This window comes from Mesoplodon bidens, assembly GCF_964165515.1.
Source record: "Mesoplodon bidens genome assembly, chromosome: 1".
NCBI classification, from domain to species: domain Eukaryota; kingdom Metazoa; phylum Chordata; class Mammalia; order Artiodactyla; family Ziphiidae; genus Mesoplodon; species Mesoplodon bidens.
The window spans coordinates 49,579,687-49,592,031 of NC_138176.1; the positions used below are offsets into that span (position 1 = coordinate 49,579,687).

Genomic DNA, 12,345 nt, shown 5'->3' on the forward strand with positions numbered 1-12,345 from the left:
TAGTTTGTTTCTTCATCTGTCAAGATACTTACCAATTTTATTGATCTTTTCAATGAACCAGATGTTTGTTCCATTTTCTTTTTCTCCTTATTTAATTGATTTCTGTTCTTACCAACATATCCATTTTTCTGCTTCTTTGAATTTAATTTTTTCTTCTTTTTCTAACTCCTTAAGGTGGAAGTTTAGATCATGGATTTTAGGCCTTTCTATTTTTTTTCATAAAGTATCCAGTGCTGTACATTTACAAAAACATTACTTTTTTTTTTTTTTTGCGGTACGTGGGCCTTTCACTGTTGTGGCCTCTCCCGTTGCGGAGCACAGGCTCTGGACACGCAGGCTCAGCAGCCATGGCTCACGGGCCCAGCCGCTCCGCATGTGCGACCTTCCCAGACCGGGGCACGAACCCGTGTCCCCTGCATCGGCAGGCGGACTCTCAACCACTGCGCCACCAGGGAAGCCCCCAAAACATTACTTTTGCTCACAAACCTCTTTAAAATTTCAATGTGCTGTTTTATTCATCTTCATGAAGTTTAAGATATTTTCTAGATTCCCTGTGATTTCTTCTTTGACTCATTGGTTAAATAGAAATTTGTTGTTTAGTCTCCGAATATTTGGAGATTTACCATATATCTTATTATTACTGGTTTCTAATTCCATTGTGATTTGAGGATATTTACATGATATATTTTATAATTTATATGATAAACTCTGTATTATTTAATAGCTTAGAAATTTATTAAAAATTGTTTTATGACCCAGTATGTGATCTTTGAGAATGTTCCATGTGTGCTTGAATGGGTATTCTGTTGTTTTAGGGTGAAGTGTCTATTCTTTAAAATTAGGACAATGTGAATTACAGACTTCTTCCATGTCTTTACTAATATTTTTTTCTATTTGTTATGTCAGTTGCTGAAAGAGAATTTGGTGGATATGTGTCTTTCTCCTTTCAATTCTGTTGGTATTTACTTCATGTAATTTGAAGTTTTGTTATTAGTTATATACATATTTTGAATTGTTATATTTCTAATGAATTAACTTCTTTATCATTATGTTATGTCCCTCTTTATCCCTGGTAACATTCTTTGTTCTGAAGTCTATTTTTATAATAATCTAGCCATTCCAACTTTCTTACTATTGTTAACATGGTATCTCTTTCCCCTTTTTCTTCTTTAAAAGTTTGCTGAATCTCTGTTCAGTCTCCTCCCCGCACTGGCCTCCCATGCTTCATTTTTGGATAGTTTCTATTGCTATCTGTTGGTATACACTTATCTTTTCTTCTCTGCTTATCTGCTATTAATTCCATTTGGTTCATATATTGTTCATTTCATTTCTAGAAGTTCCATTTGGATCTCATTTTTACACTTTACATTTCTCTTCTCATTACATGATGCTTTCTTTACTTCCTTGAACACCTTTATAAAAGTTATAATAGCTTGTTAAAGGTTCTTGTTTACAAATTTCATCATCTGTTATTTCTAAGTGTATTTCTATTAATTGACTTATCTGGTTATGGGCCATATTTTCCTGTTTCTTTACATGCCTGTTAACTGTTGACAAGATGATGGACATTGTGAATTGTACAATTTGGGGTTCTGAATTTTTTTTTTGTATTCCTATAAAAAAGTTAAGTATTTTCTGCCTTGCAGTTATGTTACTTGAAGTTTGGGTAACTTGATCCTTTTTGAGGCTTGCTGTTAAACTTTTTGTAGGTGGTCCAGAGTAACTTTTATTCTGAGGATAAATTAGTTTTACTACTAGGAGGTATCTTTTTTGTGCACTCTCTCCAGTGCCCCATGTTTTACAAGTTCTTATTCTGGCTGTGAGAACATACACTGCTCCTAGCCCTTACTAATCTCTAGGAATTGTCTGGCTTGCTGCTTTCCAGTGACTCTTCCTGGGTGTCAGGGATTGTCCTGTACATAAAAGCAGATCCATATTCTGTAAAGGACATGAGAGGATCTCTTTGCCAATATTCAGACTTCTCTTGTTCTGTACAGCTAGCTCCCTTCTCTCTGATATTCTGTCCTACAAATTCTGCCTGCCCTAATCTTCTGAAGTTTGACCTCTTTCTTCTCAACTCAGTGAAAGAAAGATCAGACTCTCAAGGTTTCTTTCCCTGATCTCTCGCCTGGAAACTCCTTGGGGCCTTAATCTGCGGTAATCATAAGACTCACATCATTTGTTTTCCCTCTTTCAGAGATCAAAGTCTGTTGTACAACATCTGAAAATTGTCATCACATGTATTTTGTCCTATTTTCTGGTTGTGAATAAATTTTGCAACAGTTAATCCCTCATGGGCAGAAGTGAAAGTCAGTGGTAGGTTATTCTAATTTTCATTTCTTTGTTTATTAGGTGATGGTGGACATTTTCTTCATACCTTTATTGGCCTTTAAGTTTTCTTCTTCTATGAGTTGCTTGTTTATAGTTCTTCTAGACATTTTTTTCCCCTTGTAACTGGCCTCCCTAGAATTTGAAGCTCCTTCTTAGGTTTGGAGAGCTCCCTGGCCTTTAAATCTTGGTATGAGGCAATATTGGCAGTGATATCCAAAGTCAAGGACTTTAGGAAGATATGGTGCAGTTTTAGCATTCAGCATCAGGAGTGTTAGATGTGCACCCCACAGCATTCAGAGGACAATATCTTATCACTCAGCTTTTTTGGTGGTTAAAGGAGTTTCCCAGAGGACATGTGGTAAATTTTCATTATTCTTCACTCAGAGATAGTTGGTTGCTTTTCATATTGAATTTTAAGAATTCTCTATATATCCTAGATAAATTCTGTCATCCTTTGTATCACTTTTCCCTGGTAAATGCTTATTTTTTGTTGATAGTGTCTTTTAATTGAATATTCAAACTTATCAATATTTTATTATACCATAAATTGTGCTTTCATAATTCCAGAATCCATCCCAAACCTGAGATAACAAAAATAGCCTCTTTTATTTTGCATATTTTGGTCTTTGATCTTATGCTGTGAGAAAGGGATATGATCTTTTTTTTCTGGTAGGAAAGCCAATTGTCCCAACCCCACTTATTTTAGTACTTTCCTCACTCTGATCTGCATTGCCATCATTATCAAATGGCAGGTGCTCTTATGTGCTTGATTGAGACAGTTTTTGAATCCCAGTTCTCTCTTTTTTTTTTTTTTTTTTTGTGGTACGCGGGCCTCTCACTGCTGTGGCCTTTCCCGTTGCGGAGCACAGGCTCCGGACGCGCAGGCTCAGCAGCCATGGCTCACGGGCCCAGCTGCTTCGCGGCATGTGGGATCTTCCTGGACCAGGGCACAAACCCACGTCCCCTGCATCGGCAGGCGGACTCTCAACCGCTGTGCCACCAGGGAAGCCCCCAGTTCTCTTTTATTGATCTGCTTTTCCATCCCTACACCAATTCACACTGTTTTGATTACTCTAACTTATAATAAGTATTGATATCTTATAGGGCAAATGCCCCCTCTCTGTTCTACTCTTCCAGAGTTGTCTTTCCTGTTCTTAGATTTCTGTTTTCTAGTTTTCTACACACATACATACATACACACAAATACACCCACACATCCTGCTTGAATTTTGAGTAGATTTTCTTTGAATCTATGGATTAATTTAGAAGATACTTACCATTATTATGATAGGAGTTTTTGCCTATATGAATATAGGTTATTTATTCTATTTTTTGTAGCTTTCACCAAAATTTTGCAATTTTCAGTATATATTTTTGGTTCGACTTATTTCTAGTTACCTTATATTTTTATTTCTATTGTGAATGACATATTTTCTTTTGTTGCAGTGTCTGGCTGGTTATTGTTGGCTTATGGAATGTTTCTAATTTATTGATCTTGTGTCATCTCTTCTGTCAGACTTTTTTATTATTTCTAGTGTTTGACCATGGAGTCTCTTTAATTTTCTATGTAGACAATTACAATATTTGCAAATAACAGTTAACTTGCTTTTTTTCCAATCCTTATGGCTTTTATTTTTCTTTCTTCTTTCTTTTCATTGCTTGGGCCCTGTATCTTATACAATGTTAAATAAGTAGTAGGCTTTCCTGTATTTTCTTTAAAACAGTGAGAATGTTTCTAAAGTTTTACCATTAAGGATAATGTTGGCTCAATATTTTGATTAGATAACCTTGTCTATAAGTTAAAGAAGTTTTTTTTCTATTTCTACCTTGAAAGGTTATTGAATTTTTCAGATGATTTTTCTTTATATGTTCAGATGATAATATGATTTGTCTCTTATTCTGTTAACATTTGTTAATATGCCAATTTACATTGATAGATTTTTATGAAACTGAGTATACTTTGAATTCTTGAGATAAATCTTATCTACACATTTTTTCCACTGCACCATTTAGTAATATTTTATTTAGGACTTTTGCATCTGGTCATTTTTGAGTTTGGCTTACAATTTCTCTTACTCGTATTTTACATGTTTGGTTTTCATGTGAGGATTTACTAACCTTTTAATATAAATTAAATACCTTTACTTAAAAAAATTCTCTAAAACAGTTTGCATAAGGAAGAGATTTTTGTTCGGTGGAAGTTTGGTAAAATCTCATCTGGAAGTCTGTTTGGGTCCAGATGCCTTTTTCCTGCTTGGTGTGAGATTTTGATTACTGGCTTAACCTTTTAAATAGTTATTATACTATTCAGGCTTTCTGTATATTCCTGAGTAGATTTTGATAATTTATAATTCTATAAAAGTTTCCATTTTATCAAATTTGTCTAATTGTAATTCCTTATTAGTTCTTAAAATGATAGTTGGATTTGTGGTTGTGCCTTTTTTTCATTTTGATATTATTGAGTAGTGAAAGAGTTTTGTATATTTTTAAGTCTTTGATTTCAAAGAACCAGTCTTTGATTTTGTTGATTATTCTATTGTTTTATCTTATTTTCTATTTGCTGTTTTTCTTTATGATATCTTTCTTTCTATTTTGGGGGGTTTCCTCAGTTATTCTTGGCCTTTGTGATTGAACACGAAACTAATTTTTGTCATTTTTTTTTTTTTTTTTTTTTGCGGTACACGGGCCTCTCACTGTTGTGGCCTCTCCCATTGCGGAGCACAGGCTCTGGATGCGCAGGCTCAATGGCCGTGGCTCACGGGCCTAGCTGCTCTGCAGCATGTGGGATCTTCCCAGACCAGGGCACAAACCTGTGTCCCCTGCATTGGCAGGTGGACTCTCAACCATGGCGCCACCAGGGAAGCCCTTTTTTTTGTCTTTTTAAAAATGTTTTTAAAACTATACATTTCCTCTTTAAACACTGCTTTAGCTACTTCACGTTAGTTTTGATATGTTGTCCTTTCATTGATATTTCTTACTATATACTTAGAAAATTAATTCATATGTTGTAATAGTTCATAATTTCTATTTGATTTCCTTTTTGGCAGATTAAGAAATGCAGTTTTTAGTTTCTTAAGTACTTGTTTACTATATTTTTAGTATACTTTTTATTGTTGATTTTTTAATATGCTATGTCATAAATTTCTAAATCATAATATTTAAGGCTGCTATGATATAAGAAACAGTACACTGAGTGCTCAATTCTAAGATCAGAGAAAAATATCTCCCTTGGTTACCATATGAAACATTCTGTGCAGTGAAATTAACAGAGTAATTAACAAAAATCTTAAAATAAAACCAACAAAGAGTTTCCTAGGGATGATTTCATATTACATTCTTCAATAAAGTCTAAAACAACTTTCTATGTACATTAACATATTACTAATTTATTTATTATTAACAATGCAAGATGTAAAAATGAGACACATAACATACTATTCTTTATCCAAGAAGGAGACTCCGAAATACAGAAGAATTGAATTCTTTAGATCCCAATGCATAGGTTCTGTAGGTGGTACATATTTAGAATTTACTTGAAGGATACTTTCTTTTTTTTTTAAATAAATTTATTTTATTTATTTATTTATTTTTGGCTGCATTGGGGTCTTCGTTGCTGCGCGTGGGCTTTCTCTAGTTGCGGGAGTGGAGGCTACTCTTCGTTGCGGTACGCAGGCTTCTCATTGCGGTGGCTTCTCTTGTTGCGGAGCATGGGCTCTAGGTGCATAGGCTGCAGTAGTTGTGACTTGCGGGCTCTAGAGCACAGGCTCAGTAGTTGTGGTGCATGGGCTTAGTTGCTCCACAGCATGTGGGATCTTCCCGGACTAGGGCTTGAACCCATGTCCCCTGCATTGGCAGGCGGATTCTTAACCACTGCGCCACCAGGGAAGCCCAAGGGTACTTTCTTGAATAATATGGAAGTAGGAACAAACGGACTGCTAAAAAGTCTACTTTCTGAGGATGATCCTAGAAGAAGGATCATGTTTTCTATGTTATTTTTTCAAAGCAGGGAGAACAATGATTAATATAGGAGATAAAGATGAGATGACTAAAACAGGAAAAGTAGGTGAAAATTCCCCTCGTGTAGCTTGACTCTTCTCACTAAGGCTCAAACTGTCCATCTCTGTCGCCCTTTGCATTTGATCAGTTCTTTCCTTTTCTTTGTTCAGGAAAGATCGGAAGGGAGAGGACTCTGATATGAAAAACCTGGATCTATGTTTGCCTACATCGTATCATGACAACTTGCCTTTATCAAGTCATGACAACTTGCCTTCATCAAGTCATGACAGCTTGCCTTCATCAAGTCAGGAAACGGCACCTATATCAGTGAATTGTGAGGTAAAACTAGAAGGAGAGGGATCTCTGCTAATTAACTATGGCTGATACCTAAATCACTGACTAAACTCTCTAAAGAATAGATGTCTAATTTATTCTCCTTACCGCAATGATTTCTCAATTCTGTGTCACTCTGATATTGAAGATGACCAAAACAGGGATTTGGAAGAGTGGGACTTTTGCAACTGAAGAAAATCCCTTTCACTGTTCTTTTGGAAATTTTACTTATTTTAGCATCTATTTTATTTTGTGCTACTAATAGAGACACAAAATAAATTTCACATAAAATTTGAAGCACCTTTAGATATATTGATGATAGAATTTTTAATTGATAGGGACAGCATGGTGCAGTGTCTCCAAACTATGGAATAGTAGATGGCTGTGAAAAAATCTGGGGCAAAATCCTCACCTTAATATATTACTTTCCTTGTGAAGATACTGCCAATACTAGAGCACAAAAAGGGAAATATATTTTCATCTTACGGGTGCCTTGCTTTTTTATTTTTTCTTATCTAATCTATTGGAGCTTTGGGACTTCCATCATGTTACTGTCCTCATACTCACTCTCTGTAGGTTCCAGCAATAATAGAGATCAAAATCAGTACCAAGAATAGGCACTGCCTCCCCTACTTTCCCAGTTTGGCTGCCACCACTACCCAAGGCTGACAGTTGTGCTGCTGCTTTGAAAAACAACATTGTAGTTTGGTTGTTCTCTCATGTAGGAGTCTGTCCATTCCTCCGTGACATGTAAGGTGGCCATATCAAGACCACCATCACATCTCTGGCTGGCAGTCTCTCTTAGTGTAATCCAGGGTTCTCAGCTCCACTGTTGATACTTTTCTCTGATCAGAATGATTTTCTACTTGGAGAGATATTTGGAAGTGAGAAACTTCACAGAACGTCTTGAGTAGATCCTTTATATAACCATACTGACTCCCTTCTAGAACTGAGTATATTTTATGCTTTGGGTGTTTTCCCCTATATTTTATGGCTTGACTTTTCTAGAATGAGTTTTGATATGCTTTAAAGTTTACTTTTAGAAAAGAGTATCTTAGAACATTCCTGGGTATTTTTTAGAATATGTTGTTTAGAATAAAATCGCTAGTTTTATTAGAATTTGCCTTGCTTATATTTAATGAATTAATTTGATGTTATAGTTGCTTGATGCCCTTTCAGTTATGATGCTGTCCCTAGGAATTGTCTAGACTTCATAGACTTGTATGTAGATGGCTAGATTTAGACGATAGATCAATTAATTTTTATTCCAACCCTCATTTTAAAGGTGAAGAAACTAATTCCCAGAGAGCTGAAATGATTTGTCTGTGATCATACAGCTCTTCAGTCACGGCGGAAAAACCAGGATCCAGGCTCCTATCTCTTAGTATTACTGTTTACACTTTGTCCTCATAAATCTTTGCATATGCAGTGCAGAAAAGTTAACTTAGGCTCCTTGGAAAATTTTATCCAGCCTTTTCTTTGACATTACTTTGATTCAGTGAGCACTCTCCAAAAAGACCCGGTATCTTGATAATTTAGAATATTTCTCTTTGTGCCTTCTTGACATCGTTAGCCAAGTCACATTTCATTCAATCAAAGACATGTTAGAGTCCTAAGTGAGCCTTATTTGAATTACAACTATCTAGAACAGTTTGCTTCTTTGATAAATATAATCAGGTTTGTTTGGAAGCATGACTTGAAATATGTCTCAGGTTTAAATTATGCTACGACTTCTCACTTGGGTGATGTCACTTTTTCTTAGTAAATGAATTGTGCACAAATGGCTTTTTAATGTCTTGTTGGAGATGGGAGGGATTGTGTCAGTGTATAAGCATTGCCCCATTTCTTTTCCTCTGTTCCATTTCATTCAGAATCTCCACATTCCTACCATAATTACCTGAAATTAATTTTTAGAGATTTGCTTTACCAATTAGTGTTGATAAACTATTTTTCAGGACTAGGTCAACTCTGTAGAACTCATTTCATTAAATTTATTAGTCATCCATGCAGTTTAATGAGAAGGAACCTTTGGGAACATTTTCCCTGGATATTTTAAAGTAGAAATTAAAATACACAGAACAACACTAACAAAAGAGAGCTGGTATAGCTATAGAGAGATCAGAAAGAAGAGACTTAAAAGCAAACAGCATTAGGCATTAAGAAGTCACTGTATAATACTAAAAGGTTTAGTTCACAAGGAAGATATAAAATTCTAAAATAAGCACCTAATAATAGCTTCAGAATATATAAGTCAGAATTACAAGTAGTTATTGATAAATTCACTATGATAGTGGGCCATTTAAAGATATCTCCTTTATTAATAGATTAGAAAATTAGTTAAGAGTATAAAAATTTTTTTAAAAAGTCAATTAGCAAGCTAGCTATAATAATATATATAGAATTGCATCCAAAAATTAGAGAACACAAATTTTTTTCAAGCATACATGGACCATATATAAAAATTTATCATGTACCAAATCAAAATATATCATAATAAATGTCAAATAATCTTTATAGTACTGATTGTGGTCTCTGATACAAAGAAATTCAGTTAGGAGTCAACCACAAAAAGATGAAGCATGCATTTGGAATTTAAAGTCACATACTTCTAACTCATGAGTCAAAGAAGAAGTCATAATGGAAGTTTAAAATTTTAGAATATAATAAAAACAAAAATACTATCTATAAAAACTTGTGGTTTACTCACTATGCAGTAGTTACCATATATAATTACATAATCTATACCAATACATTTATAATGATACCAGCTATAAAGTATGTAGGAGTAAATCTAAGAAAAGGTGTTAATTGCCTTTATCAAGAACATTATAAAATGTTTTGATGGCTAGCCATATAATATTAATGGATAATAAGACTTAATATAACAAAGATAACTTTTTTTCCTAATTTTAAACCACAAAATTAATTTAACTTAGTTTCAATACAAATTTCAAATTTTGTCTGTTTGTATGTGAGGGAGAGAAAGATTTAATCAGCTGATTCAAAAACGTACTTGGGAAAACAGAAGGCCAAGAATACTAGGACAGGAAGGTAAAGTGTATATGTGGTGGAAGGACAACTGGGATAACTGCAGGTTATCAAGACTTGTTATAAACCTATAGGAGTTGAGGAAATGTGGTACTAATATAGGAAGTGGCAAGTAAGACCAATGAAACTGCATAGAGATTCCAGAAGATGACCCATGTATATATGGGAACTTTTTCTGTGACCAGTGGCATTGTGGATAGAATGATCTATGCAATTAATGGTGCTGGTACAATTGATTATTCCAATAGGAAAAATAAAACTGAATTACTACCTGTGAGTAAAGTTTGATAGAACATTTTCTTCTTTACGATGAGAAAAATGATCTTGTGTTAGCCTTCTAGCACTCTGTTCCTCTGGAAGCCTGAAAAAGGTGGACTATCAGTTGTGTTACCAGGCAGCATTGATTATGGTAAAACTGACTCCTGGGCTAGAGGATTATGACTAGGACTATAACCGTCTTGCTGAAAGTATTGATACAAATGGGATGAATGTGGGAAGCTCCTTGCTGCAGTCTCTAGAGGTTAGGCTCATGGTTGTTACAAGAGGTCCTGCTTCTTGTGTAGCTTGAGGCTTCTAAGCCAGGGTAACTGGTACCCACCCATGTCATCTCACTTCCCTCCACTTGAGGTGACACTAGAATGCCATTAGAACTCCTGATGAGGGCAAGCCTTAGGCTATTCTGCTGACATGTATCTCCCTTCCTGTATCCTTCTGCAAAGCTCACCTAGTGTCAGGTGTGGCCTACTGGATCTTGTGAATGTCTTTTGAATGCAAGATCATTGTTGGTGGTTGAGCAGAATGGGCAAGGTACACTTTACACTGAAATTTATTCTAGGTGAATGAAATCCCCAAATATTAAAAGCAAAGCTTAAAAAAATTTAGAAAAATACATGAGAATTGATATATGTTTTTACCCGCATAAGGAAGGATTTTTTTTTTTTTTCTTTTTTTTTTTTTTGCGGTATGCGGGCCTCTCACTGTTGTGGCCTCTCCCGTTGCGGAGCACAGGCTCCGGATGCGCAGGCCCAGCGGCCATGGCTCACGGGCCCAGCCGCTCCGCGGCATATGGGATCCTCCCAGACCGGGGCACGAACCCGTATCCCCTGCATCGGCAGGCGGACTCTCAACCACTGCGCCACCAGGGAGGCCCAGGAAGGATTTTTTAAATTTATGTTTTATATGTTATTCAAAATGGCAATTAACCAATTCACTAGAATTTAATATATTCTAAAATGGTCAAGTTATTGCTAAAGTATAAATTAACTTTATATTTTAGGCAATGCTTATTTATGTTAGACTAAAAACTTAATAAGTTATATGTTTTGACTTGTCCAGCAAAACGAATATGCTTGATAAGAGTGCTAGGTAGTTGTTTACATCTTTCCATTAATATGCTTGCTTTTAAAATCGATTGTGCTTAGGTCCATATTTCCATATGATGGCTGTGTATATGCCCACAAGCATATATATGCCCACTAGGAAGTATTCCAAGTCTAGGAAATTTCATGGAATTAAGCAAAATATCTACATATGCATATACACTAAGAAGAAGGGAAAGGATTAATAAGTTTCACAAAATAAGGATCATCAAAAGATGCTTCAAAAAAGATGAAAAGACATAACACAGAGTGTGGAAAGACATAACACAGGGTGTGGCTAGAGATGCTGCATGAGAAACAGATGGGAGCTGAGGGTGGGAAATTAGGCAGAGACCAGACCATGGCAGGCCCCCCAGTCTTTGGACCTGTTGTTCCTTTTGCTTAGGATGCTTTTCTGTCTCTTTGCCTAGCCCTTCCTTCTGTCTTTTAGGTACATGGTGGTTAAGTATCACCATACTCTGTTACTGCATTAACATTTATCACAGCTGTAATTTTTCTACGCTTGCTTGTGTATTTTCTCTCTCCCCATCAGAATATATATATGCTCCACAAGGGCAGAACACATGCCTCTTATTCAGTGTTTTATCCATAACACTTAGAACAGTATCTGCATGTACTAGACCCCCAGAAAAGAACTGTCAAATGAATGGATTAATTGAAGCAGAATTGAGGGCTAAAATATTGGTAACTGAATCTTTATTTTAATGTGATTTTTCCCTTTAATTATATTCAATTTTGTTTACCAGTGGGCCAGGTACTGTATAGGATGGTGCAAAGGCAACAAAGTGGACTAAAGTCCATTGGGCAGAACAAAATCTTGTGGCAGAGACATACCTAGAATTACTGGATTAGGTTACAAGCGCTAAAATAAAGATAAATAAAGCGTTAGGAATTTTATTTTCACAATAAACTAAATGTGATAAGCATTCATTATAAGAATCTCTTCTGGGCTGCAGTAATAATCTGTTTATCTGTTTTTTTTTAAGAAAAATGAAGTTTATTTTTATGAACTTTTGGAAAATAACTTGGGTGATTCAGTAGAAATAATTTATATGTGCATAGTACTCTACACTCTGTTTTGACAGATTGGAAAATATTTAATAGGGAGATATACATTTCAAATGATTTTCTAGGAGTAGAAATCACACTATGATTGTGGTTTTAATTCTATTATTGAATACCTTATTGCTCTTCTTGAGAAGCTATAGAAATCATTTTCTTTAAACTATATATTCTTAAAATCATAGTCATAATTTTT

The 12,345-nt window shown here is 35.3% G+C and overlaps 1 protein-coding gene across 1 annotated transcript in view; it reads left to right on the forward strand.

The window, feature by feature from the left end:
* PTPN20 (protein tyrosine phosphatase non-receptor type 20) overlaps positions 1-12,345 on the forward strand; it is a gene marked incomplete at both ends in the record, with an annotated part of 66,276 nt that overhangs the window by 13,133 nt on the left and 40,798 nt on the right.